This window comes from Mastomys coucha, unplaced genomic scaffold, assembly GCF_008632895.1.
Source record: "Mastomys coucha isolate ucsf_1 unplaced genomic scaffold, UCSF_Mcou_1 pScaffold7, whole genome shotgun sequence".
NCBI lineage: Eukaryota > Metazoa > Chordata > Mammalia > Rodentia > Muridae > Mastomys > Mastomys coucha.
In genome coordinates, this window is record NW_022196913.1 from 75,951,193 (window position 1) to 75,958,725 (window position 7,533).

Genomic DNA, 7,533 nt, shown 5'->3' on the forward strand with positions numbered 1-7,533 from the left:
TCAAAAAAAAAAAAAAAGCAGTGCAGGATCAGCACTTCGATGCCAGGGAGTGTTTTGTTTTTGTTTTTTTGTTTTGTTTTGTGAAAAGCTTGCTCTGTGTTCAGCATCAACAGCAACTCCTGGGTAGACACCCCAGCCTGGAATGGCTTTGCAGTGACTGAAGGCAGAGGGATAGAGAGGACTCCGCTCTCTTCAAGCACAGCATTTCTCGTCGTCCTTGAGCCTCTAATGAGGTACAGACCTAACCAGTGCACAACTGCTGTCATTTTAAATGTCCTGAAACCGACGCTTCCTGGTGATCTCGTCGAGGGCTTCTCACATTCCGTTGCCTGAATCAGTCACCACTTCTCTGGGAACTGTGTTCAGTGTTGGGCAGACTTATGCATGGCTGCTGGAACATGTCATTTTTCTTATCATTCTGTGAATCTCCAGCTCTCCACTTTCTTTCCCTGCTAAAAACTCTACTTTCTGACTCCAGATGACAGCTCCTTCCTGTGTGGCACTTCATTACCATGTCTTTTTGACCCTGTGCCGCACTTCCTCTCCTTACTGCAGCTTAGACCCCTCATGACCTAGTGTTCTCTGAAATGTGGGTCATGACCCGTTAGTGAGCTTTGCAATCACTTTAGTGGGTCATGACCTGAATTTTAAAGAACGAAACAGAAGAGCTGAGAACACCTTGGCATGTATCGCACACGTATTCTAAATTACACAAAGGGTAAATGTATTTCTTAATTTGATTTATGGTAAAAAAAAAAAAAACCTGCAAGCCACTATCACATAATAATGATGTTTTCAGCATTTATAGAACAGAAAACCTTGATTCACCTAGTTTAAGTGACAAATGATTAACTTATATGACAAGACAACTGGAGACAGGGCAGTTCTAGCTAGCTTTGGTTTGTCGTCCACTTGGCAGCATCAAGGACCCAGACTTCTGCCCTTTTCTGTCATTTTTCTCCTTTGTAAACTGGCTGCAAGAGCTCCCTGCATCGTGACATCAAGAGGCAGAGGAGAAAAGTGAGATTAATAGTTTGGGTTTCTTTTTTTTTAACCAGCTCTACCAACCCCAGCTCTTTCTACTGCTCTTCAAAATGAATAACTGAAATAAAACGAACAATGTCTCTCATGAGACATAGCAAGAAAAACTAAAATTAGTAGATGAAGGTAAAGGTGCCTCTCAGAAACATTTGTCTGGTTTTGTTGCTTGGGAAAAAAGGGGAAACTGAGGAACTGGGGCTAGACCACCCACAGCACATGTGGGCCACGCACAGACAGATGCGTGGTCAAACTCTCAATGCTTTCTTGGTAGCAAGTCTAGCCACACACCTCAATTTCCAGTGATTAAGTTAAACTAACCACTTTGCTTCAAAGTATAAATATCCATTGAGTACAGAGATTAAATATCCAGTTCCAGATACAGGCGGCTGCAGACAGCTTGGATTGTGCGGTTGCGTCTTTCCACAGGGCTGGGATTTCTTTCTTTTCTAGTGCGCTATTAAATGCGAAGTGCTAGAGGGCCACCGTTGGACACGGGGATGCTATTTCAGTAATAAGATGCATATTCTTCACAATGCAGATGGCATTCTAAGTTCCACAGATGGGACGGGCTCCGGGGAGAGGCAAACAGGAACGGTGGGTGTGGCGAGGCATGACGTCATCCCAGATAGGGGCTCTCTCTAGCAAGTTTGCTGCTGAGTCACCTGGGGCCAGTTATCGGTGCGGTGTGTCAGTTGGACAAAGGTCCCTGTAATTAAGCCTTGTTCCACCACTTGCCCTGGCACCATTCTGCTTATGTTGCCTTTGGAGGCCAGACAAGAAAACATGAATACATAAAATTAACCTATCTGCTAGAGCTGCGGTGGAGAGCAGAAGCCAACGTTGCTGTGAAACCAGTGCTATTGCTGGTCTTCTCTCAACAGCACAAGTGTAGGTATGCAGACTTGTGTATTCATTTACACAGACACACACACAGACACACACACACATACCCCCCCCCATCAGAGAATACACATTCTGGACTTTGAGCTGAAGTAAATGTTCATTCCTGAAATAATTGGGATCTGAATTTGCTCTGGCTGCAAACCCAAGACTCTCTTGCATGCCCAGCAGAGGAAACTATGTGGGAGAGGCATCTGAGTCCTCAAAGGTTAGCACTTTCATCCTTCTGGAGAGGCATAAACCTGCTGTCAGCTGCAGGGCTGCACCCAGTCCCAGGAAGGCAACAGATATGGAGGTGTCTGGCTTCTTTCTCTGGTTAACTCGTCACCCATTATCAGCCTGCAAAGGGATCAGTGGCCTCAGCTAGTCCCAGGTGGGCCACAGCATCCCCTCCATCCAGGAAGGCTCCTGTCAACACATTCACTGGCCAGCTAAGATAGCCATTGTGGGAGGCATCCAGAAAGGATGAAGTCACAAGAGCTCTGAAAGAGGCTTCTCCTTAGCATCATGCTGGACTCAGTCTCCATCAATGTTGAAGATATTTCCATTGCCTTTACAGGAGTGGGGTGGGGGTGAGATGAGGGAGTAGGAGTGAGCAGAACATAGCCATTTACCAATGTCTTGGGGGACTTTGACAAGAAAGCAGACATCACAGAGAACTGTCAGGGCGTTGCCTTCCTTTCTACAGAACAACCAGTAATTGCTGAGAGCCAATGTGTATGAAGTGCTTGCTGTGTGTCCCGCACAACTGAGAGCTTCCATGTATTCAGACCCCAGACCCCACAGGTCGCTGCTTCTCTTACTATTTATAGATGAAGTGGTAAATGTTGGGGATAGCGTAATGGCTCAGTGAGCAGGCAGTGGCTGTCAAGCTTGACAGTCTGAGTTTGATGCCCTGGGGCCTTCATGGTGGAAAGAAAGAACCGACTTCCCCAAGCTGTCCTCTGACCTCTCTACACACACAGAGACATACACATTGAAACACACAGACTCACACATACACACACAATAGACACACATACACTAAACAGGTGCTTTGCTTTTTTTTTTTTTTTTTTTTTTTTTTTTTTTTGGTTTTTTGAGACAGGGTTTCTCTCTGTAGCCCCGGCTGTCCCGGTACTCACTCTGTAGACCAGGCTAGCCTCGAACTCGGAAATCCGCCTGCCTCTGCCTCCCAAGTGCTAGGATTAAAGGCGTGCGCCACCACTGCCCGGCTGCTTTTGTTTTTTAATGAAAGTAAACCTTAGGAAGAGAGGAGCCTTTCACTGTCCGCAGCTGTCCTGTTTCCCCGCCTGTTTCTTTTTTTTTTCTTTTTCTTTTTATTAGATATTTTCTTTATTTACATGTCATGTGATTTCTCCTTTCCCAGTTTCCCCTCCAAAAAACAAACAGACAAAAACAACAAGAAAAAACCCCTGCCTCCCCCCTCCCCATGCTTGCCACCCCACTCTCTCCCACTTATTGGCCCTGGCATTCCCCTACACTGGGGCACAGAACCTTTACAGGGCCAAGGGCCTCTCCTCCCATTGATGATCGACTTTGCAGTCCTCTACTATACACATGCTGCCAGAGCAATCAGTCTCACCATGTATAGTCCTTGGTTGGTGGTTTAGTCCCTGGGAACTCTGAGGGTACTAGTTAGTTCATATTGTTGTTCATCTTATGGGGCTGCAAACCCTTCAGCTCCTTTGGTCTTTTCTCTAACTCCTTCATTTAGGACCCTCCCTGCCTGTTTCTAAAGCTGGTTCCTTCCCATTCTTGAAGATTCAGCTCCAGCATTATACAATTTGGATCTTCGGAGGCCCCTAAAGGCCCATCGGGGCCTATAGAAACTCTTTGGAAGGTGGAAGCTAAGGGGGGGGGGTCTAGGGGAAGGCTCTTACATCCTTGTGAGCTGTGGGGCCCCTGACTTTTCACTTCCTGTCTAGACATGAGTACTTGTCTCCCGCAACATGCACTGCCATGGGGCAGATGTGTCTGAGACTGCACTTGAAACAAACCTCTCTTCTGTAAGTGAACTTTCTCAGGTGTGTCTTTCTAGTGATAGGCAACTGCCTAACCCATGTCCCCAATGAAGCTTTCCCTACCCATCCATCTAAATGCAGCTCCAGCTCTCTGGGATGCACCCTCCCCCCTCCCAGACATTTTCTACATAGAAAGTCTCAGAGTCTATAGGTCTCTCTCATTTTTTTGGTTGACCTTTAGTCTCTGCTATTCAGAGACTTGGCTGTGTGAGGACAGGAACTTTATCTCTTTCATTTGCCCTGTTTACCCTAGGCATGCATGCATCCATAAGTGAATGCGGTTGGTGACACATGGACATGAACATCTCATGCAGAAGCCTGGTGCTTAGTCCCTTTGCCTACTCTTGCCGTAACTAATCTATCCCCACACTGAGGTAGGTACTGGAGAACGGAATGAGCAAGCTATAGTCTCTACCCTGGAACCCCACCTCTGAGAGGGGATGGTAGCTGGGAAGGATTCCATGGACAGACACATCTTAGCAGAGAGTTGTGTGTCATGTGACATAGCAACAGGGAGTGGAGCTGCCTCTGCCAGACCTGGAAGACTTCTGCAGAGCTGCAACTTGAGGCCAAAAGTGGACTCTGAACTGGAGGGAGGGAGGGAGGTATGCGGAAGTGGGATGAGCAGGGAGGGTGCAGGATCCTGCACTAGGCTTTACCCACCTTCCTCAGCTCAGTCATGCTTCCATCTTGGATCTCAGCAGTTAGGAAGACCAACTGACCATAGGTCAATGGAAATGCTGTGGAGGGGCTGCTGCCTGAGGACCTGTAGAAGAAGAGTGTGTGGTGGGTCAGATACCCTCCAGCTCTATCTTAGTTACAGTTTCCATCACCTCGAAGAGACACCATGACCAAGGCAACTCTTCTAAAGGCAAACGTTTGATTGGGGCTGGCTTACAGGTGCAGAGGTTTAGTCCATTGTCATTATGCAAGAAGCATGGCGGCATGCAGGCAGACATGGTGCTAGAGACAGAGTGGAGAGTTCTACATCTTGATCCGAAGGCAGCAGAAGGAGACTGTGTCACACTGGGCATAGCTTGAGCATATATGAGACCAGAAAGCCTGCCTCCACAGTGATGCATTTCCTCCAACAAGGCCACACCTACTCCAGCAAAGCCACACTTCCTAATAGTATCACTCCCTATGGGCCAAACATTCAAACATATGAGTCTATGGGGCCATTTCTATTCAAACCACCACAAACTCTTAGAGTGCTGTAAGTGGAGTATCTGTCTCATGAAGGTGTTAATAGTGTGTGTGTGTGCGTGTACAAATGGGCGAATGTATTTGTGTGTGTGTGCGCATGTGCGTGTATGTGCTGTGTGTGTGCATGTGTGTGTGTTATGTGCTGTGTGTGTGTGCATGTGTGTGTGTTATGTGCTGTGTGTGTGTACTATGTGCACGTGTGTGTGCGCGCGTGTCTGCTGTGTGCATGTGTGTGTGTATGCGCACTGTAGAACTCATCAGTTCTTTGTTCTGTCTACCTCATGGCTCCGCCAGGTCTAGGCAAGGGTAGGAGTGAGAGCCCCCACGGAGCCCAAGGTGGTTCTTGAGGAAGGGTGCCTGTGCTCACAGTTGGACACACGAGCTTCCCTGACACCACAGGACCCACTCCTCTCTGTGTGGCTCTCTCTCCTCTGGATGTGAGTCTCATTTGTATTGCCAGAGCAGCCTATCAGAATGTGGACAGCCTCCTCCTCCATGCCTTCTCAGCTTCATGGTCAGCGCTTGCTCCTTCAGAGTGAAAGACAGGCCTGGGTTCAGCTTTCTCTAGCCTGTGACAATCCAGAGTCCATGCATAAGATGAGCTGTCCACTAAGAATAGTTAGAACCCTCGGCCTCCGTCTCAGCAGCTGCATGGCTGAGAGCTAGCGAGGAATGTGTCTACATGTGGATTGCCCATACTGCTCAGCAGGAAAACGACCAGTGGATGGGAGGTGGTGAGCTAATCAGTGTTCTTTCACTGTAATACATACTGTGGAAGTCAGTCCAGATGGAGAACAACTTTATCTTAGCTCATGGTGTTGGAGGTTTCGGTTCTTGGGACATTGCCCTAATTGCTTTGGGGCAATGTAGGCATACAGTGTGTTACAGTGAAAGCACATGGCAGAGAGAAGCAGTCAGAGAGTGGCAGGTAGTTGCCAGGGTCCAAATGACAATGACCCAACACCCTCTAACTAGATCCCACCCCTTAATGGTTACATCACCTCTCAATAGCACCATGGTTGAAAGACCATGCCTTTATTTTTTTTTTAAAGATTTATTTATTTATTTTATGTATATGAGTACACCATTGCTCTCTTCAGACACACCAGAAGAGGGCATCTGATCCCATTACAGATGATTGTGAGCCACCATGTGGTTGCTGGGAATTGAACTCAGGACCTCTGGAAGAGCATTCAGTGCTCTTCACCACTGAGCCATCTCTCCAGTCCCAAGACCATGCCTTTTAACATCTGGATTTGGGGGAGACATTTTTCCAAACCATGGCAAATGATGAAAAGACATCCACAGTCCTTTATACAATTAATTATATGTGTTTCAGAGCTATATGATCCATAGCAGTGATCTTTAAACTCACTGCCAGAAACTGGTTTTAGCAGTGCCCCAACAGCGCATTTATTTCTCTATAAGTACACTCATGAGCCAGTCTACCAATTCCATGGTAAAAGCATCCTGTGCTCCCTTTCCTAATTCCTTAGTGTAGCATTCCCCAGTGGACACAAGACATTCCAGAATAGACATGTCTCAGAAACCTTTGCAGCTAGCTATGTCCGTACAAATCAGTTCTACTCCATGCAACGCCTGAAAACAGCACCAAGCCCAGCCCTGGGATCTCTCTGTCAGACTTTCCACTTTTCACCAAGTGTCCCAGTCGGAAGATGTGCAGCTGTTTCCTTCTGCTGCTGCTCCTCGGAACGCAGACACACTGCCTGGACCACAAGAGTCACCTTAGAGAAGGAAGCAGAAGCCACATGCTGATGCCAGAGCATCAGAGAAGACAGGGTGCCAACTCTGGGCAGCTCTCTACCAGGCTCCGCTTAGGTGGCATGAACTCATTGTCATCTTGTATATTAATCTATCCCAGTCTCGTCCTACCTGATAGACTTGTGTACATTTAATACATATAAAAGGGAAGACATAAGCATGATATCCAACTATAATTTATGCTAGAAAAACTCCAGAAATTAACTGGGCAGTGATGGTGCATGCCTTTAATCCCAGGGCTTGGGAGGCAGGGGCCTGGTCTACAGAGTGAGTTCCAGGACAGCCAGGGCTACACAGAGAAACCCTGTCTCAAAATAAAAACAAAAACAAAAACAAAACAAACAAACAAACAAACAAAAAACCTCCAGAAATTCTATTATATTTTGCACGCCATTGGACAGTCTCACAAGCCTCTGGGATCTGAGGTTCCATCTTCCCTTGTCCACTTTAGAGTACTCTCTCCTTGTCTCCTTGCCCCTTATTCTATGAGTCCGGTAAATCTTGTTACATTTGGGAAGTTATTTGTCTCTTCTCCTTTGAGTATATGTTGCTTTCTGAGGCAGGAAACCCCCCCCCCCCC